Here is a 21,149-nt window from a genome sequence, read left to right as displayed (position 1 = left end):
CAAAATGGCAGATATCATTGATAAGGGCATGCAAAATGGTCTCAGAACTGTGATCTTTGCAAAAGCCAAACTGGTGTGCATGCAAGGAATTATTAGCATTCCAAAAATGAGTCACCTGTTGAAAAGACAGATCTTCCTTTCAGCTTAGCAAGAAAAGAGAGAGTTGTGATGAGCCTGAAATTTGACACTATAGATGGATCGGTCTCAAGTGTTCTTTTAGAAGTGGTTTAATAATTGCTGCCTTTCATAATGACAGAATGAGGCTCTATTGCAGACTGCGGTTTCTGAGACCTGTCAAGATGGGAGAAAGAAGGAACCAAGTATCTTTCAAAAGCCAGGCTGGAATAGGATCTTTAAGAGATGAAAAATCTCATAAACAAAATAAGTCTACCCGATACCAAATGAAACAAAGGTTGAAAATTGCGTAAAGTTGCTTGACAGATGAGGAGAATGGTGTCAGCAAAACTACGAGGAAAAGAAAGAGAGAGGGGTGAAAAAGTATGTGGTTCACAAACAGAAGAACCAAGCATAGAAGATGTCTTTTGTGGAAGAAATAAAGCAAAATAATTAGGAAGACCGCTAGGAAGAACTAGTTCCCGGGAGGAGACATTACACGGATTATCAATAAGAGGGAAAAGCTGATGAAGAATATACCCATCTGAGAAAATTTGAGTTGAGAAATAAGAAGACTTCATCTGTTTAACTAGTAAGATATACTTAGCCTGGAGCAATCTACAAGAAAACAGAGGGGAGGAAGGTTTCTCCTTCCTCCAGAGATGCTCTGCTCAACATAACTGACTACGTGCTTGTCTAAGATCACAGATGAACCAAGGGGGACTGGGTTTGGAATGACTATGATTAAAATAGAAGTGATCAATTGTTATTTGCAAAGTTTTTGGTGGTCACACTGAATACAATTCTACGTGTCATTTTCCACATTGAAATTCATATTCCAGTTAAGTTAATGAGCTGCTGCACTGCAAAATCTTACACAGCAGTCCACTGACTATTATCACTAAGAATGTCAAATTGGGATCACACAGTTTTTTGAGCACATTTTCCTACATCTGAGCAAGGCATGGTTATTTGTTATGAAATTTAGCATTTCTAAATGTTGCATGTTATTTGCCTTATATATTTAAAAGAGAAATAACATGCAAACATTCTGAATAGTGCATATGCAAATGTACACATCAGCACTATCATTTCAGAGGCATTTACTATAGTCCATAATTTATTTTGTAGTCACAAAATATTTAAAATCTACAATCAATATGCAAATTAAAGTGCTTTTAGTGTTCCCATCATGCTAACCTGACACTAGTGTTTTTGACACAGTGGAACAAATTCTATATATGGTGGTGAAAAACTGGTGCAGGAAGTAATGAGGGCTTTGAGTTGAACACCATTTATAGAATAATGCCTAGCACTGGGATGCACGCCTAACTTTTAGGTGTGAAGATTTTCACCAACTGAAAACTGGTGTAAATCCCTGGGCTTAAATTAGGCGCAGATCTGGCATATTAAGTAAAACTGCACGCAAATCCCAGGAACACCCATGACCCATCCTTGCTGCTTCCATGATCACACCCCCATTTTGGATCTGCCTATAAGTATTTACATGCGCATATTTATAGAATAGTGTGTAGTAATTAGCACTGATAACTGATTATTAGCACCCAAATATCAGCGCTAATTGGTTCTTTACTCAATTACATTGTGCATGCAAATTAGGTGAATGCCCAAATTTGTGTGCACAATTTTGTGTGCCATATACAGAATCTGAGGGAATGAGCTTGATATTCAAAAAGTGTTATACATTTTATCCATTCATCATGCTGTGGAAAGTTATATAGATAAAAGATTTTGTGTGCTCAAAAGTGGTATTAGGGGTAGGCCAAGGACTATCTAAAAGGTTTCTCAGAGAGCAGCAGAAATGACTCAAATGAATTGGTTCATGGTGATATGAGAGGCATCTTGGAAGTGCAGAGCTGGTCCCAAATGGTTTCAGAACTGCATGTTCCAAGAGTAGAGAGGGTTATATAGAGAGAACAAAATAGGTTAGTTTGGAGCATGAAAGTGTGAAGTATTTGTTTATCTTGAAGCCATCTCCCAGTCATCTGGCCTCTTTGAGGCAGAATTTAGGCTTTGTTGACAGAAGTTTTGAAAGAATGCACACACATCCGTTATGTGGGAGGTATTGCAGACCACCTGCACATTTAGGGAGTGTAAGGACTTTCTGTTTTTTTTATGTACCATGGTTTCCTGGAGGTAGCCTGAGTAGTACATTGGTACAATAGATAGCTCCCAACACAGATGGAAAGTATGCCAGTTCATAAAATTTCTGTCATGGTTTTATGTAGCTGCTGTTCTTGCTCAATGAAGGCAATAAATTGATTGACTATCATGAGAAAGCACTTAGGAATTGAGTTATGCAGCCTAAGGTGGCTGACTGACTTATGTCTGTTGTAGCCTAAGAAGATTCCAGTGCTAAGGAAGAAGAAGGCTGTGTTGACTTTCAGGTGCGCTGGTGAGGCTTGTCCCCTCCAAGCAGAGGGATATAGGTGATCCTCCAGCTGATTGCACACATAGAGAGCAGTCTGCTTATCATACTTAAATCTGAGTGCACATTAGTCCTCAGGCAAGTCTGGGAAGTGTGTCCCAGGCCTATATATCCTCTAGAGAGGGTACTTCTGATTCCTCTGTTTTCTCTCCCTCTTCCATGCCAAAATACACAGGAACAGCAGGTGTGCTTCATAGTAGCTAGCCTACTTGGCATCATACCTAGCACTAAAGCCACAACCAAACCATTCACTGCACCAAAAGTCAGCACCAGCTGCAACACCAGAACTACCACCAGACATTTGAGCATACCTAGAACGAGCACCATCCTTAGCACCAGAGTCATTGATATGTCCCCTATCTCAACGCAAGCGGCGTCCTCGGGCTGCGCAGGGTCCCGTCGACAAGCACACTTGGCTGGCACAGCCCTGAGCCATGTGTGTGTAGTTCTTCTCTGGCTGCATGCTCTTTGATTGCTTTGCTTCCATGCACCTGGCTCTGCTCTCTCTCTCTCTACCTGGCTTCCAGGCTCCTTGATTGCTTTGCTTCCACCCACCTGGGTCTGCTGTTCCTCTTCCTGGCTTCCCTTGCTTCTCTCCTATTGGTCTTTTGGTTTCTCCTTCCCCTGCTCTTGATCTATGGCTGTGCCCCTTCTCCCTGCTGATGTCAGACGCCAGCACTTTATCAGCTTAGCTCTCCCTAGGCTCCTTGCTTCGGCTTCTATTTTGGTAGGTGTTACTTGCTCAGTAGTGTGCTTCTCCTCTACTTTGTTCTTCGTTGCTGACTCTGCCTTTACCTGGGGATGGGTAGTGAGAGTGGTGGCTAAGGGCATAAGGAGCAGAGAGTGTGCTGTGAGACACATCACTGTAGTGTGGTGGTGTTGGAGGGGGTAGGTGGTGGGGTAGGTTGTATCTGTGTATATTTTTGGGGGGTAGGTGTCCAGGGGGTTGGGGGAAGTGGGATGGTGTGGGGCTGGTGGAGGAAGGGTGGGAAGGTGTTGTAGGGGAGGAGGGGTGGAGGATTAGGGGAGAGGGGAGAGGAGAGAGGGAGTTGCTGGTGAGTTTGTTTAGGAAGTAAAGGTACAAATCACTGCCACTGAAACTGTGCCTGTATGAGCCTTTGTTGTGCTTGCACCCCCAACTGGTGTGCTGCCTGGTCTGCTCAGGCTCTGACAGGGGCTATCTTCTTTGCTGGGAAAAGTTGTGAAGTATGCAGCATCCCATGAATGTTTTGGCAACCTTCTTTGGGGTGTAGAGGAGTTCTCCCCTAGAACGGTTGAGGCATCAAAATCGATTCTTGAGATGACCTAAGGTTCTTCCTATGATGACATGAGTGCTGTTATGTGGTCTATTGTAGCGCTCCTCTGCCTCATTTTGGGGGTGTACAATGGGAGTCATGAGTTAGGTTTGCTGGGAGTAACCTCTGTCACTTGAGGGGGGGATGATTACAGATATGGGTGTGCATAGCACACTTGTTTTAAAAGTATTTCCATGTAAAATCATTGAGTGTCCCTAGTCTATGTACTTTTTGAAAGAGTAAAAAAATTGATTCACTTCTACACGTTCTGCACCACACAAGATTTTGTAGACCTCAATCATATCCCCTCAGTTGTCTCTTTTCAAGCTAAAGAGCCCTAACCTCTTTATCCTTTCCTCTTGTGAAAGGAATTCTATCCCCTTTATTATTTTGATCACTTTTCTTTGAACCTTTTCTAATTCTTCTATATCTTTTTTGAGATACGGTGACCAGAATTGAATGCAATACTCAAGGTGAGGTCGCATCATGGAGCAATGCAAAGACATTATAATATTTACCATCCCTATCCTAATAATTCCTACCATCCTGTTTGCTTTTTTTGGCTGCAGCCACACACTGGGCAGAAGATTTCAGTGTATTGTATACAATGACACTTAGAAAATTTTCTTGGGTGCTGACCTTCAAGGTGGACCCTAGCATCAAGCATGATTTGGATTATTCTTCCCAATGTGTATCATTTTGCATTTGTCCACATTAAATTTCATCAGCCATTGGATCTCCACTCTTTTAATATCCTAAGGTCTTCCTGCAATTTTTCATAGTCTGCATATTTTTTAACAACTTTGAATAGTTTTGTGTCATCTGCAAATTTAATCACCTCACTTGTCGTTCCGATTTTCAGATCATTTATAAATATGTTAAATAGTATCGATCCCAGTACAGATCCCTTCAGCACTCCACTATTCACCCTCCTCCACTGAGAAAAATAGTCATTTAATCCCTCTGTTTTCTGTTCAATAACCAATTCCTAATCTACAACAGAACATTGTTCCCTACCCCATGACTCTTTAATTTTCTCAGGAGTCAGCTTTGGAGGGTGGGGAGAAGGGAGCATCAGAGGAGGGAATCCCAGTGCTAGTTACCTAGGAGCCAGCCACCAGTGATTTCCCCTTAGTGAAAGCATTGATAGATTCCTGAATGCTGTAGTATGTATGCATTGTGGAAGGACCCTGAGTACTGAGCACAAATGTCCACTATCTCCCTCTGATCATCACTCATGATCTGCATGTTCATGGAGTTATAGGATTTCCTATTCCTATAGGGAGGTCTAAGAGCCATGTGTGTGCAGTTGATGACCCATAGGATGTAGGGGAAACCATCTATAGAGTAAAAGTGGGTCATGTTGTTCTGGAGTGCCTTGACAGTGCTGTGGGAAAAGATGTAGTATGAGGTCAGGAGAAGGAGATGTAGTGTGAGGTGTGGGTGAAGAAGGCATCAAGGAACTGGGCCAGACAGTTAGAGATGGTGGGCTGGATAAGGCCTTCAGTGACTGTGAGCACTGACTGAAAGGTATCAGAGGCAAGAAAGGCAAGGTAGGCTGTAACCTTAAGGTGCACTGGCACACGATTATTCCTGTGTCTTGGCCTGAAGCTGGGGCCCTAGCTGCTGAAAGGTGCTGTATGACAGCCTTATCAAAGTGGTGCCTGATAAAGCACCCCTGACCACTGAGGTCTAGAAACTAGTTCTGGGGACTAAACACTCTCTGACATGAATACTTCCTCCTAACCCTCCACATCCAGCAAAAGTGTCAAGTGCAAGAGCATTCAGCAGATCCATGTTTATTGTGCAGGTGTCCCACCACAGGTGCAATCTACTAACACCACTGTGCACACCTCCACTTACTGCAGGGTTCAGCCCCACCTAGTGAGACACTGACCCACCATCAGCTAAAACACTTAGCACTCACTCACCCAGCAATAATACACACACACTTAGACAGTGAGAGTGGACAAACACAGAGGCACAGCACAGAGGCACAAGGAGAGAAAGAGTAGGAGCAAGTAAGAGGGTAGGGAGGGAGGTGTGGGTGTTTGTGCAAGGAACAGAGCAAAAGTGGAAAGGGACCTGACAGACAGCAAGGGATGAGTATGGGTGGGGACTAGTAGGTGTGGTGAAGGGTTTTAGAAGTGAGATAGAGGAGAGACAAGGCAGGACATGTGTGTGTCGGGGTGGGGGTGGGACTAAGGTTTCAGACTGGAGCAATTCAGAAAACAGTCCACAAAGCAATTCTCCACTCTCCTTCACAATGTGACCAATTCCACCTCTCCACTCTCCAACTCAACAAAAGCACAAATGGGACCAAAGACAGGTAGTGGCCTCACTTGTTCGCATTTATAGCAGGTCTAAATTGGGATGTTTTAATTTCCACCCCAAAATGTCACTCTGAGGCTTATTTTTGAAAGAGAAAAACGCCCAAATTCCGACCTAAATCGGGAGATGGACGTCTTTCTCTTGTGGGTGCCCAAATCGGTATAATCAAAAGCCGATTTTGGGCGTTTCCAACTGCACTCCGTCGCGGGAACGCATAAAGTTGACGGAGGCGTGTCGGAGGCGTGGTGAAGGTGGGACTGAGGCATGGTTATCGGCTGAGCAGAGATGTGCGTGCTCGGCCGATAATGGAAAAAAGAAAGGCGTTTTCAGAGAGAATTTAGGTCACTTTTGTTGGACCCGTTTTTTTCACAAACAGGTCCCAAAAAAGTGCCCTAAATGACCAGATGACCACCGGAGGGAACCGGGGATGACCTCCCCTGACTCCCCCAGTGGTCACTAACCCCCTCCCACCAAAAAAACCCAAATGTTAAACACTTTTTTCCCAACTTGTAAGCCAGCCTCAAATGTCATCCCCAGCTCCATGACAGCAGTATGCAGGTCCCCGAAGTAATTTTAGTTTAATTAGTGCTGTGCGGGACCCATGCAGAGAGGAAAAATCAGAAGAAAAAAAAAAAAAACAAGCAAGTGCAGTCAGGGACGTCTAAATTACCAGGATAGTAAAAGGGGGAATCGAACCAGCAACCTTCTGATTACAAGCTCAGTGCTCTAGCCAGTGCACCACTGATTAGATGTCCTTCCCTTTCCATTAAGTCCCTCCAAGTTTCTGTCAGCTAATCACTGCTGTTTAGCTGAAACAGATGTCAGCTAAATGAACTGTGATTGGCTGACAGAAACTTGGAGAGACTTAATGGAAAGGGAAGGACGTCTAATCAGTGGTGCACTGGCTAGAGCACTGCGCGTGTAATCAAAAGGTTGCTGGTTCAATTCCCCCTTCTACTATCTTTTAATTTGGACGTCCCTGACTGCACTTGCTTGCTTGTTTTTTTTTTCTTCCGATTTTTCCTCTCTGCATGGGTCCCGCGCAGCACCAACTAAAGTAAAATTGCTCTGGGGACCTGCATACTACTGTCATGGAGCTAGGTATGATATTTGAGGCTGGCATAGAGGCATCTCAGGGGGACCAGTGCACTACGAATGCTGGCCCCTCCCACGACCAAATGCCTTGGATTTGGTCGTTTTTGAGCTGGGACGCTTCGGTTTTGATTATCGCTAAAAAACAAAAACGCCCAGCTCAAAAAACGCCCTAATCCAATGTATTTTTGAAAAAAAAGATGGACGTCCATTTTTTTTGAAAATACAGTTCGGCCCGCCCCTTCACGGACCCATTCTCGGAGATGGACATTTTTACAAATGGGCGTTCGCGTTCGATTATGCCCCTCTCTGTGAACCATCATTGCTAGAAAATGTCCATCCCATAACACCAACCATAATACACCTCCAAAAAGCCCTTTCTCCAAACATCTTTTTTTTGTGTTGCTTACCTGCTTGGATATTTCCTGAGCATGTCTATGATTATGGCAGTTTGGGTGGATTTGAAAGAAAAACACCTATCTGGCTCTTTTTGGAGGCCTATGTGGTTTGAAAATGAGTGGCTTTATTATCAGCACTGTTCATGCTAGCAGAAAAATACTTTCTAATTCAAAGAAAAAAGAGAAACCATACTGAGGCCTATATCTAACAAGGCTCCTAGCCATTTAAATAGTTTGCCCAGGGCTATCCAGGGATATTCAGTGGCACTTAACTGGTTGTTGACAATTAATATCTTTGCTAACTGGCTATCACTTAACTGGGTAGGTTAGAGGTGGACCAGGGATGAAGCATGAGCAGAGGGTAAACATAGCTGGTTAGCAGCAATTTTTAGCCCACTAACTGGCTAAGTAACTGCAACCAAAAAGGCAATCCAGGCACCAGTCTGAATATTGGTCAGCGCCTGGTAACTTCTGGGTGACCTGGAAATTCAATGCTGGGAGCTGCGCATGCCCAGCATTGGGGTCAGTTCAGCCTGCTGCTGCTAGCAGCTCAGATGCCGTTTACTGCCATGGGCTGAATATCAGGAGACTATTATTAAATGTTATCTATTTTTGTTTTTTTACTAAACTGTATAGTAATCATTATGCTACTGCTTTGTCCCACACAAATTCTGTTAGATTATGGCAAAATCAAAAAGGCCTGTGTAACAGAAACTCAATATCCCTAGTCTCTAAAACTCAAATAAGATGAATGTATGAAAGCTTGAATCAAAAAATCATGACAAACCTACTTAAAAATATATATCTCTACTTGCAAACATCGGAGCAGAGGGAAACTGAGAGGCAAGTAAGCTATAGATAAAACTGACTGCTATAAACCATAAAAGTGATTTGTTTCAGACTTAAAGATAATGGTGTTTATTTTAGAAACACTAGATATGTTTTTGACATTCATAAACTGGCACTTAGACATCCATACTGCATGGGAAGGAACTTCCATGTCTAAAATGTGGACATCTGGAGTTAGACCAAAGGTCACAATTTGGCAGGATCTGTAACTGTTTGCACTTACACTGTGTTGCCAATAAAACTTAGCACAAGGTAAGTATAAAGCCTGTGAGGTACATGCAGGGAGCATGCCCGCATCTTCACTGCATGTACCACACATGCCATTTACTCACCCATTCTAGCCAGAGCCCCTATATCCTCAAAAGCTGTGATGCTGCACTCCCATATGTATGCCCCCACTGCCCCCCCAAGTAGGTTAAGTCCCTTTCCACTCCTCTACCTAGAATTCCAATCCTCCTCCCGCCCCCTCCCATAATATCAAATTGTCCAATCTTCCTCCCAACCCCCATAAGGCAGATCCCCTTCCCAACCCACCTCTACAACATTAAATTCTCCTCCTGACCCACCTTCTGTAAAGATCAACCCCCTCCACTGTCTGATTCCCCGCTCCCAGCCCTCCCTCTGCACCATGATGATCAATTCCCTTCCCCCCCTATACAGTGGCGATCAAACTCCACCCAGGTTAGAACCGCAGCAGCCCCCTATAGCCCTATCTTTTCCTACCCCCAGACTCCCCTTCATACTCACAGAACCTGCCTGAGGCTGTGGCAGTGTTACTTGGTAGAAGTGATGCTTTGCTACTGCTGCCTGGGATGATGCCAGCATCCATGATGGTGACTATGCCGTTTAGCACTGCTAGAAGGTACAGGTACCATCTTAGATCCTGGCACCATCCAGGGCAGTAATGGCAAAGTACCAAATATTAGATCATTCTTTTTGTTTTCAGAGCATTAAAATATGGACTGATATTCTATTACAAGTAAGATGTAGTCCTTCTTACATTTTATTCTGTAAGACTCTAAAAACATATCCATTTTCTAAAATTGGCTAGAACATGATTTGTATCTGAAATGTTATTGTATGATTTGTTTATTTTCTCTTAATTTAGATAGGAGACTTTTTATATTGTAATCTACCTTGAATTCATTTGGAAAATGACACAATATAAGTCACTGAATAGAATAGAAAAGTCAACAATGATAGTTAAATGTAGTTCCCCCTTGACTGTAATGAATGCAGGTGCCCTCTGCTCCCTCAATTCCAATTCCTCTTCTATTTCACCCCCCTGAAAGAACATAAAGTTCCTCTTCAATCCTCCCTACATCCCACTCACGTTCCAGAAGAAGACAAAGTCCCCTTGGATCACCTTACCCTCCTACCCCATGATGAGACAAGATTCCCTCTCCTAGTCCCCCAGGTCCATATGCATTCACCCCCACTCACAATAAGTTTACCAAGACCTACCTAAAATCCCTGGTGGTCTGCAAGGGGGCGAAAAAGGGGGCAGGAATGTGTGAGCTCCTTCCCCAGAAGCTGCCTCACAAAAATGGTTGCCATAATTTTATCAGCAGTCTTTTACTATTCCAGTTTGTTTATTTAGTGTGTGTGCTTCCTTTTTCTCTTATTCTGAATTGAATGTCCTTTCCAAAATACAGTTCTCTATATCTTTGAATTATGGCCAAAATAAAAACATTTTTACTCTATTAACCCAGGTGTTCTGTTATAAATTACTCTCTGCATGTATTAATGGGTTAACTTATATTTAAATTGATTTTGTGTGCAGTAATTTTTAAAAGCACACTAACTGATTACACACGAATGAATGCACTTTTCTAGCAAAAAAACAAATCTTACTTCCTAAAGTAAGAACCTCATCTCTACTGTTTAGATGGTGGAGGTATCATGATGTGGGGCTGCTTTGATGGATCTGGACTTCGGCAGCTTTGACATTTTTATGGAATTATGAATTCTGCATTATATCAGAAAATTCTAGGGAGGAATGCCAGGCTTTCCATCCATAAGCTGATTTGAGTCGAAAATAGATCATGCAGCAAGACAATAACCCTTGACATTCAAGTACTACTTATTTAAAGTGTTTGAAGGTTTTAGATGTTGTTGAAGCTTCTGATTTACCCTAGATAGAACAAACAAGTTTATCCATTGATCAATAGGTCTAGAATAATTACCTATATAAATCACTAGACAGTGTGGCTGCCAAGAGAAGTATTATCCAAAAATCTAATCTTTTTGTGAGGTGTACTGGACACTATAGTGAGTTTACTTTCACCATATATTCAGTCAGTTTAAACCAAATATTCCACTACCAGAAAAAGAACTCCAAACTCTTCCAATTGTACTCTAATACAGATCACAGATAAAATAAAGATATATACTTACAGTGAGATGCAGTGGAATAAGGGTTCTGGCATTACAGTTTTGAGTTCATTCTGTGACCAGCCCTTCTAATACAGACAGAGAGAGGGCTGGATGAGAATCAGCTTCATGTTGCTGGTAGTGGGTAAATACTTAATGGTGAAAAATCACCATGATTTTTTAAGGTTTGGGAAATCAAGCAATAGGATATTGCCTCAGTATGGAGAGGTTCAGGTCTCTAAATATTCCGGCACTCTAAGAAGCTGCCTTCCTTCTATTCATGAGGGATACACAGGTAGGCGGGTATTTGGTGGGAGGGGGAAATTTGCTCCTTCCAGCATGCATAGGGCAACCAAGCAAACCAGAAGGGTACTAGGAGTGGGAACAGAGTACATGTAATCAGAAAGGGCCCATCATCCAAGGACTATAAACTCCAGATACCTACTACTACTTAACATTTCTAAAGCGCTACTAGGGTTACGCAGCGCTGTACAATTTAACATAGAAGGACAGTCCCTGCTCAAAGGAGCTTACAATCTAAAGGACAAATGTACAGTCAGTCAAATAGGGGCAGTCTAGATTTCCTGAAAGGTATAAAGTTAGGTGACAAAAGCAACATTGAAGAGGTGGGCTTTGAGCAAGGATTTGAAGATGGGTAGGGAGGGGGCTTGGCGTAAGGGCTCAGGAAGTTTATTCCAAGCATAGGGTGAGGCGAGGCAGAATGAGCGGAGCCTGGAGTTGGCGGTGGTGGAGAAGGGTACTGAGAGGAGGGATTTGTCCTGTGAGCGGAGGTTACGGGCGGGAACGTAAGAGGAAATGAGGGTAGAGAGGTAATGAGGGGCTGCAGACTGAGTGCATTTGTAGGTAAGAAGGAGAAGCTTGAACTGTATGCGGTATCTGATTGGAAGCCAGTGAAGTGACCTTAATGCCTATACATACATATGGACAATGAAATCTATCACACATAGACAGCAAGATCTGATCCCATGCATATGGTAGCAGAGCATGAGGCATCACTGCTATTAAAGAGGCCTGTCCACTATTTGGAGTGTGTACAGAGGAAACCATCAATCATTTTTTATGCAGTATTGAAAAGATTTCTTTCAGGTTAATGTCTCCAAATGGGTTGCGTGGTCTCAGTCTCTTAAAGTTACTGCTGATGCTCACTGTAGTTCTTGAATTATTTGTCAAAGACAGCTTCATTCTCTGGAATTCATACAGTGCAACATGTATAGGCAACTTATCAATGTGTCCTTGAAAATGTCTTTTAATCAAGTCTGTGACACCCAATAGGATGAGGAATATTTATGTACCATCCTGCTACATTTTATTGGTCTCTGACTGTATTGTTTGGCACTCCAAGATTTGCTGTTACTCCAGTTGATGCACAGAATAATCACTTGGTACTGACACCTCTATTATCTCCTTTACCATGATGCCTGGCTTTCTTGCACTAAGCTCTTTATCAGTTGAAATTGAAATGTCCCAGGTACTCATAACCTCTTCATTTCCCATAATTCTTTTAGGGTCATAATCCCAGTGCTTTCCAGTGGATGAAATGTGTCATCTTATTGTGCCTTTCTGCATATAAGCATTCTCCCTTCAGAATTTGGCAGCTAGCTATGTGATGAGAAACTGTAACCAGCTTGTCCTTGATGAATCTACATATGCCATTTCCCCCAGTGTTTTCTATACTCACTCTGAATCATCTTATCTTTCTTCCTTTGGTTTCAGTTCATCTCTTTATTACCAGTTATGCGCCTGTGTGTGATTGATGTATGGTTCTGGCGTAATGTGTTGTATTTCCCACTTGTTTTTTTCTTGGTTTATGATCTAATTCTTTATAGAGCTTTTTCCTCTTGTTTCAAAAATTAAGCAGCTTCCTTTCATGTGTATACTGTTGGATTCTCACTCATTGTTTATATTTGTTGGAGAAGCTGGATTCTGGATGTTTACTTTCATACTTCAGTACTTTTTTGCATATGTGGATCTATCGAAACATTTAAGTGGGTCTGCAGGCATATCTGATGGCAGATAAACACATGAACGGTCCATCCAGTCTACCCTACAGTCACACTCATTATGAAGTCATGATTAAACCAGCAATGAATGTGATATAAAATACTTGATCATTGTCTCTCTTTGGCATATCTAGGACATAAACCATTGAAGTTCACTTGGCCTTGTCCTTAGTTTCCAACTATTGAAGTTGCCGTCAAAACCCACTCCAGTCTATCCAAATCTGTCTTGTCAATTGCAGGACACAGACCATAAAAGTCTTCCCTCACATTCCAAATTACTGGAGTTTCTGTCAAAGCCCTCTCCAGCCCATCCTTGTTATGGTTTTCTTTTCCACCACCTCCCTCGGGAGGGCATTCCAAAGATCACCTTCGCCGTGAAAAAGAATTTTCTTAAATTACTGCTAAGCTTACCACCCCACAACCTCAATTCATATCCTCTAGTTTTACTATTTTCCCTTCTCTGGAAAAATTGTGTTTCTATATTAATGCCTTTCAAGTATTTAAATGTCTGTATCATATCTCCCCTGTCCTTCCTTTCCCTCAGGTCTTTTGGTATGAACCTCATACCATTTTTGTTGACTTTCTCCAGACTGTTTTAAGTCTTTTTATCTCTTTAGCAAGATACGGCCTCCTAAACTGAACACAATATTCCAAGTGGAGCCTCCTTTCTTCTGCTGGTTATGCCTCTTTCTTTACAGCCTAGCATCCTTCTGGCTACAACCACTGCCTTGTCACACTGTTTTGTCACCTTCAGATCCTCCGATACAATCACCCTAAGGTCCCTCTCACCTCTTAGAATATATGGCTCTCTTGGATTTCTCTGCACTTCTTTGCATTGAATTTTAATTGCTGAACACTAGATCATTCTAACTTATGCAGATCCGTTTTCATGTTTACTAGGGTGTCCATTCTGTTACAAATCTTGGTATCATCCACAAAAAAACAAATGTTACCTTTTAACACTTTGGCAATGTCACTCACAAATATATTGAACAGAATTGTCCCCGGTTTCTATTCCAGTTCACCACTTTTAGTCCTAACTTCAGCCTATTAAGTTTATTCAAGAACCTCCTATGAGGAACTGTGTCAAAGACTTTGCTGAAATCTAGCTCATGTCCTTGATCCAATTCTCTGGTCACCCAGTCAAAAAATTCAATCAGATTCATTTGTCATGATTTACCTTTGTTAAAACCATGCTGTCTTGATCTTGTAACTTACTGGATTCCAGAAAATTCACTATCCTTTCCTTCAGCATTGCTTCCTTTACTTTTCAAATAACTGAAGTGAGGCTTACCAGCCTTTAGTTTCCAGCTTCTTCTCTGTTACCACTTTTATAAAGAGGGACCACATCCGCTCTTCTCTAATCCCTTGTAATCTCTCCCACCTCCAAAGATTCATTAAACAAAACTTTAACAGGACTCACCAGAACCTCTCTGAGCTACCTCAATATCCTGGGATGGATCCCATCTGGTCCCATAGCTTTGTCCACCTTTGAAGTTTCAAGTGATATATCCACTCCATGCTCCATTCTCTCAATCTTGTTCTGTGGACACAGAACAGAAGTGTTTGTTTGGTATATACAGTAGTTCTGTATGTTTAAATAGAAGGCATATATGTATAATTTATCTCTATGAGGCCCATTCCTCCTTTAACTCCAAGAATGTACAGTTTCAACATACACAGATTATTATAAATTACATTGAGGGCATGGAGAAGTTTTTCACTACACTGAACAGGCTAGTCTACAGTTCCAAAGCTTGTACAAAAGTATAGAAATTGACAGATGGCAGCTGGAGCAGATGCACCAGAGTGAGCTTTTGAACAAATCTCACTTTCTTTTTGCCAAGCACCTAAGATGACGACTGTGGCCCTGTTTCTTGAGGTAACCTTGACCTAGGGTGGTATATCAAGCCTTAATATATTTGAAACTTGACAATGATTGCAGCATCTTCTCAGTACCTAAAGCTCCATGAATACCCTTGGAACAACTGCTTGTGACTCTTGGGGATTTTGGGAAAGTTTAACTCTGCTTCCAGTGGTGTTGATGGGAGTAGTTATACCATCTATTGTAAAATTGAATGCAATATGGCATGTGATCCAATAAAGTAATCCTCCTTAGTGACTATGGTTAAAAAAAATAAAATAAAAAATTGTGGATAAAATCACTTCTACAGCTCAAGCTGTTTGTGCAGCGCTGCGTATGCCTTGTAGCGCTATAGAAATGCTAAATAGTAGTAGTAGTAGTAGTAGATCAAAGAATTGTGTGACATAAACTTAGGAAGGTTGAAAATAAGATCTCAAACTTATAAGAAGTAAACACCAATATGACAAAAGTTTGAATACCTAGAGAATCAACCCAGGAGAAGTAATCTATGAATTTCCCGAAGTCACTTCTGATTTCTCCTTTAGATTGGTGCAGAAATACTTTAAATATATTTTGTGTATGGTGGAAGATATGCTTAAGTTCACTCTTTTTTTATTAGTAAGTGGTCATCACAGAAATAAGTATAAACACGTTCATAGAACAGGATTGTGAGAGACCAAGGAGCTCATTTTCAAAAGAGAAAAACGTCCAAAAAGTGGCATAAATCTGCATTTGGATGTTTTTCTCACAAAAACGTCCAAATTGGTATTTTCAAAACCATTTTTTAGATGTTTTCTATGAAGTCCAACAGAAGTGCATTCAAATCTCAAGGGGGCATGTCAGGGGCATGATAAGAATGGAATCTGGGCATTCCTCTTGAATGTTTTTCAGTCATAATGGAACAAAACAAAACCATCCAGGACTAAAACTAAGATGTTTTGAGCTAGACCTGTTTTTATAACAAATAAGGCACAAGAAGGTGCCTAAATGACCAGATGACCACTGGATAGAATCAGGGATGACCTACCCTTACTTCTCCAGTGGTCACTAAACCCTCCCAACCCCCCAAAAATGTGATTTAAAACATTACTTGCCAGCCTCTATGCCAGGATCAGATGCTATACTGGGTCCATTAGAACAGCATGCAGGTCCCTGGAATAGTCTGGTGGTGGGTACAGGTGGACCCAGGCCCATTCCTCCCCCTACTTGTTACACTTGTAGAGGAAACTGTGAGCCCTCCAAAACTCACTGGAAACCCACTGTTCCCACATATAGGTGCCCCTTCACCCATAGGGGCTACTGTAGTGGTGTACAGTTGGAGGTAGTGGGTTTTGGGGGGGCTCAACAGACAACATAAGGGAGCAAGGGTGCGATATGTACCTGGGAGCATTTTATGAAGTCCACTGCAGTGCCCCCCCCCCCCCTAGGGTGGCCTATTGCTTTCCTGGGATGTCTGGGGGACCAGTCTACTAAAAATGCTGGCTCCTCCTACACCCAATGGCTTGATTTTGTGCGTTTTGGACTTGAACTTTTTTTTTTTTAAATGAACCAAAAACACCAAAATGTCCAAATCACAAAACTTTGTTCAAAGCAGTATTTAAAGAGAGAGAGAGAGAGAGAGAGAGAGAGAGAGAGAAATATTTTTCTTTTTGGAAAATTAACTTCTTTCCTATTCAGATTTTGGATGTTTTTTGCAAAACGTCCAAAGTTGGACTTCAACATCATATGGAAAATGCCCCTCCACATCTCCCAATATATGTCTATACAGAACAATATTGAACACACTCTATAGGTAATAATAAAAAGAACTAATGGACAATGGAGTATATAAACAGTGATTTGCTTCATATATAGCACAATCTCTTGAGGTTGAGATTTTAGTTTGCAGCCAAATGCTGATCAAAGATATTCCAACATTTATGGAGTGCATCAAATCTAGGGGTATTGAGCACACTTGCCAGTTCCAGTTTTTTTGTTAGATATAGTAGGTTCCACCAAGCTGTGAAATAGATTTGATCACTATCTTTCCAGTTAGATAGGATCAATTTGAGAGCTAATGCTAACATGATATCAACAAGTTTGTGTCTATTTTTGTCATAAAGGTTTGGTAGAACAGCACTATGTAATATAGCAATGTCCAATGAAATGGATTTTTTTTAATACGAGTAAGCTGTTGAATTTGGGACATGAATTTGGGACCTGTTCCAAAAGGCAAACAATTTGTAACAGTCATGGAGCATATGAACAAAAATACAGACCTGAGACGTGCAGTAGCAGAACTTATCAACTTGTAATTTACCAAATCCAAACAATTTCATTGGGGTCCAAATTGCCCTATGGGCAATATAAAACATGGATTGATTTAAAGATGCGGACATATCCTAGGAAAAGTCCCATTGAGCCTGTGAAAAAGATACCCCTAAATATTTTTCCCAGACAGCTTGGGTGACATGCAGCCTGAAGGGCCTTCAATGTGTCTAATACTGAAGGAGTAATGGACTACGATAGTCCAGTTCCCAAAATGGACGAAAGAGAAGGGATCTACTTAGTTGTATCCATTGAAAATAATACGATAATGAGAGACCATAAGTCTTTTGTAGTTCAGTAAAGAGAGTCATTTAGATTAGGATATGATATGCTGGACAGTATGGATTCCCAGGGCTGCCCATCTAGACCAGTAGAGAGGGGATTTACCATCCATAACTTGAGGGTTAAACCATAAGGATTGGTGCTGTGTTATCAATCATGAGTATGGCACATACCTGTTAAGATATTCCAAAGCACGCAGGGAACACCCTGTGATTGAATGGTTACCACTTTTTGCAGAAACAACATACCCTATTAGGTATAGTAACTGAATAGGATGTGTGAAGTCTTTTTCAATAGTCTCCTACCATGGAGATGCACTAATAGGGCCTAGATCAAATCAGCAGGAAGTTTGTTGAATAATAAAAACTAAATGATACAAACAAAAACTGGGAAAATTAAGACCGTCTCTGTTTCTAAGGTATTGAAGTTTCCTATTAGCAATCCAATCTTTGGAAGCTAGACAGGGGAACATCATCAGTGAATAGTTCACCTTAGGCACCAGCATTATCTTGATGGTCTCTAAACACCCCCACCAGGTGAGGTTATAAGGAGACCATATAGACATATAGGACTAGATTTTATATATCATGCCTAAAAAAATCCTTGCCTGAAGAAATTGCAGAGTCATGGAATCGGAGGTAGGGTATTATTATGGATTAAGAACTGGTTGAAAGATAGGAAGCAGAGAGTAGGATTGCGTGGCCAGTATTCTCAGTGGAGGAGGGTAGTTAGTGGGGTCCCGCAGGGGTGTGTGCTGGGTCCGTTGCTTTTTAATGTATTTATAAATGACCTAGAGATGGGAATAACTAGTGAAGTAATTAAATTCGCCGATGACACAAAATTATTCAGGGTCGTCAAGTCGCAGGAGGAATGTGAACGATTACAGGAGGACCTTGCGAGACTGGGAGATTGGGCGTGCAAGTGGCAGATGAAGTTCAATGTTGACAAGTGCAAAGTGATGCATGTGGGTAAGAGGAACCCGAATTATAGCTACGTCTTGCAAGGTTCCGCGTTAGGAGTTATGGATCAAGAAAGGGATCTGGGTGTCGTCGTCGATGATACGCTGAAACCTTCTGCTCAGTGTGCTGCTGCGGCTAGGAAAGCGAATAGAATGTTGGGTGTTATTAGGAAGGGTATGGAGTCCAGGTGTGCGGATGTTATAATGCCGTTGTATCGCTCCATGGTGCGACCGCACCTGGAGTATTGTGTTCAGTACTGGTCTCCGTATCTCAAAAAAGATATAGTAGAATTGGAAAAGGTACAGCGAAGGGCGACGAAAATGATAGTGGGGATGGGACGACTTTCCTATGAAGAGAGGCTGAGAAGGCTAGGGCTTTTTAGCTTGGAGAAGAGACGGCGGAGGGGAGATATGATAGAAGTGTATAAAATAATGAGTGGAATGGATCGGGTGGATGTGAAGCGACTGTTCACGCTATCCAAAAATACTAGGACTAGAGGGCATGAGTTGAAGCTACAGTGTGGTAAATTTAAAACGAATCGGAGAAAATTTTTCTTCACCCAACGTGTAATTAGACTCTGGAATTCGTTGCCGGAGAACGTGGTACGGGCGGTTAGCTTGATGGAGTTTAAAAAGGGGTTAGATAGATTCCTAAAGGACAAGTCCATAGACCGCTATTAAATGGACTTGGAAAAATTCCGCATTTTTAGGTATAACTTGTCTGGAATGTTTTTACGTTTGGGGAGCGTGCCAGGTGCCCTTGACCTGGATTGGCCACTGTCGGTGACAGGATGCTGGGCTAGATGGACCTTTGGTCTTTCCCAGTATGGCACTACTTATGTACTTATGTACTTATGTAAAATAAAATACACCTAGGGATATTCCATAAATATACCTACATTTAGGCGTACTTTATAGAACAAATCTAAATTTCAGCACAGTTTATAGAATATCCTGAGCACAAATTTGTGCAACTAAAGTTAGTTGCAGGCAGTTATGCCTTGGTGTAAATACTGACGCCTAAATTAGGCACAGACCGGGAGAATTGTATAACAATATAAATAAATTTTAGAAATGCCCATGACCCACCTATTCCATACTCATGGTCATGCCTCCTTCAACTATCGACTTAGAATTTATGCACATCATATTATAGAATACGTTTAGACAGTTGTGATTAATGCCAATTAGTGTAAATAATTGCTTGTTAAGTGGCAATTATCAGCACTGATTAGCTTGTTAACTAATTAAGTTGTGCGCACAAATTCAGAATACGACTGGATTTGCCCACAAAACTTAAGTTGTGCCATATAGAATCCGGGGGATGGTGCTGAAGTAGGACAGATAATCAATCTCTCTCTTTAGTGAGAGTAATATTTAGGTCAGTATAGAATTTGATGCCTAGATATTTTACACTAGAAGAACCCCATTGTAAAGAGGCAGATCTTTTCTCATCAATGGTAATACAATTGACTTCTCCCAACTGATTTTATATCCAGAGAAAACCAAAAAAGATTGTATCAGCTCCATTAAGAGACAGAGACATTTGCACATTTGAAAAATATACAACCATATCATCCACATATAGGGATATTTTTAGCAATAGTGGTATTAAATTGGATACCCTTGATCAAGTTGGAGTTCCTGATGCAATAGCAAGTGGTTCCGATGTGAGGTCAAATGATATTGGTGAAAATGGGCATCCTTGGTATTCATTCTCACCTGTCTTTTAGAAGAGGGTCTCATTGCATAATAACTTCCTTCCCCTAAATTAAATTATAAACTATTCTGGCATTGTAGATGCTACTCTTTCAGGAACAACAAAGTGTTAAAATAGCATATTGAAGAGATTCAAAATTATCTTTTACCTATTTTCAATTTCTCTGAGAATGTTTCCTCTTTTCCCCTCAGCAGCTATGCTAGGTTTGGTTCACAATCTTACTTCACACTAACCACAGTAAGAAAGGAAGTAAAGTTCAAAATATAAGCATATATATCACAAAAAATACACTTTAATACATGCATATAGCAAAATATAAATAAAGATTGTGACAAGGCTACATCCCCGATGTATAGAGTGAAGCAGCAAAACCATGAACTACATATCCCAGAATGCATTTCCAGCCCTAGCAGTGCGAGCCCAGGGGTTAGGCAAGCTGGCCATATACCGTCTCTGACCACAAGAGGGAGGGTGAATGAAGGAGCCAGTTCCCCTGGACCCGCAATCAGTATCATGCTGCCCACCTGTAATAGGGAGGGGTGGGCTGAGAAGCAGGAGGAGGATTGGATGGAAGAGGGAATTAATCAGCCTGAGCAGGGGAAGAAAGGAGAACGGAATGGGAGCTTGAGAGCTGAGGAAGGCAGCCCCTGAAGGTTTGGAAACCTACATGGTTTTGGAATTTATTTTGGTTTAAAGCCTGTTTTCTTGTGGGAGACCTGTTTGCTTTGGAGAGACCATGAATGGTGTGGGAATTACTAACCTGTTTTGGAAACCTGATTATTTTTGAGAACCTCTGAAGTTGGAAGGCTTGTTTATGAAGGAGGGCTGCCTGGTGGGAAGAGGGGTTCAGTTCGGGAGGAGAGGAGCAGTGCAGGCTAAAAATCCTTGGGCAAGACAGGTCCCTAAAGTACTGAAGCAGGCTGAAATACCTTGGGTGGGAGGAAGACCCAAAAGTATTGAACTTCCTGAAAGTAAAGGCTGCTGGGTGATTAAGTGTTTGTCTTGAGGGGGAATCCTGCTTGTGGGACAAGTACTATTTGTTTGCTACTGACGGGGACAAAAAAGCAGGTATTTCCAAAGGACTATTGCATTCCCC

Source organism: Microcaecilia unicolor, chromosome 1 (assembly GCF_901765095.1).
Source record: "Microcaecilia unicolor chromosome 1, aMicUni1.1, whole genome shotgun sequence".
In the NCBI taxonomy this organism is placed as follows: domain Eukaryota; kingdom Metazoa; phylum Chordata; class Amphibia; order Gymnophiona; family Siphonopidae; genus Microcaecilia; species Microcaecilia unicolor.
The sequence above is the reverse complement of the archived record's forward strand: the minus strand, read 5'-3'. Positions refer to the sequence as shown.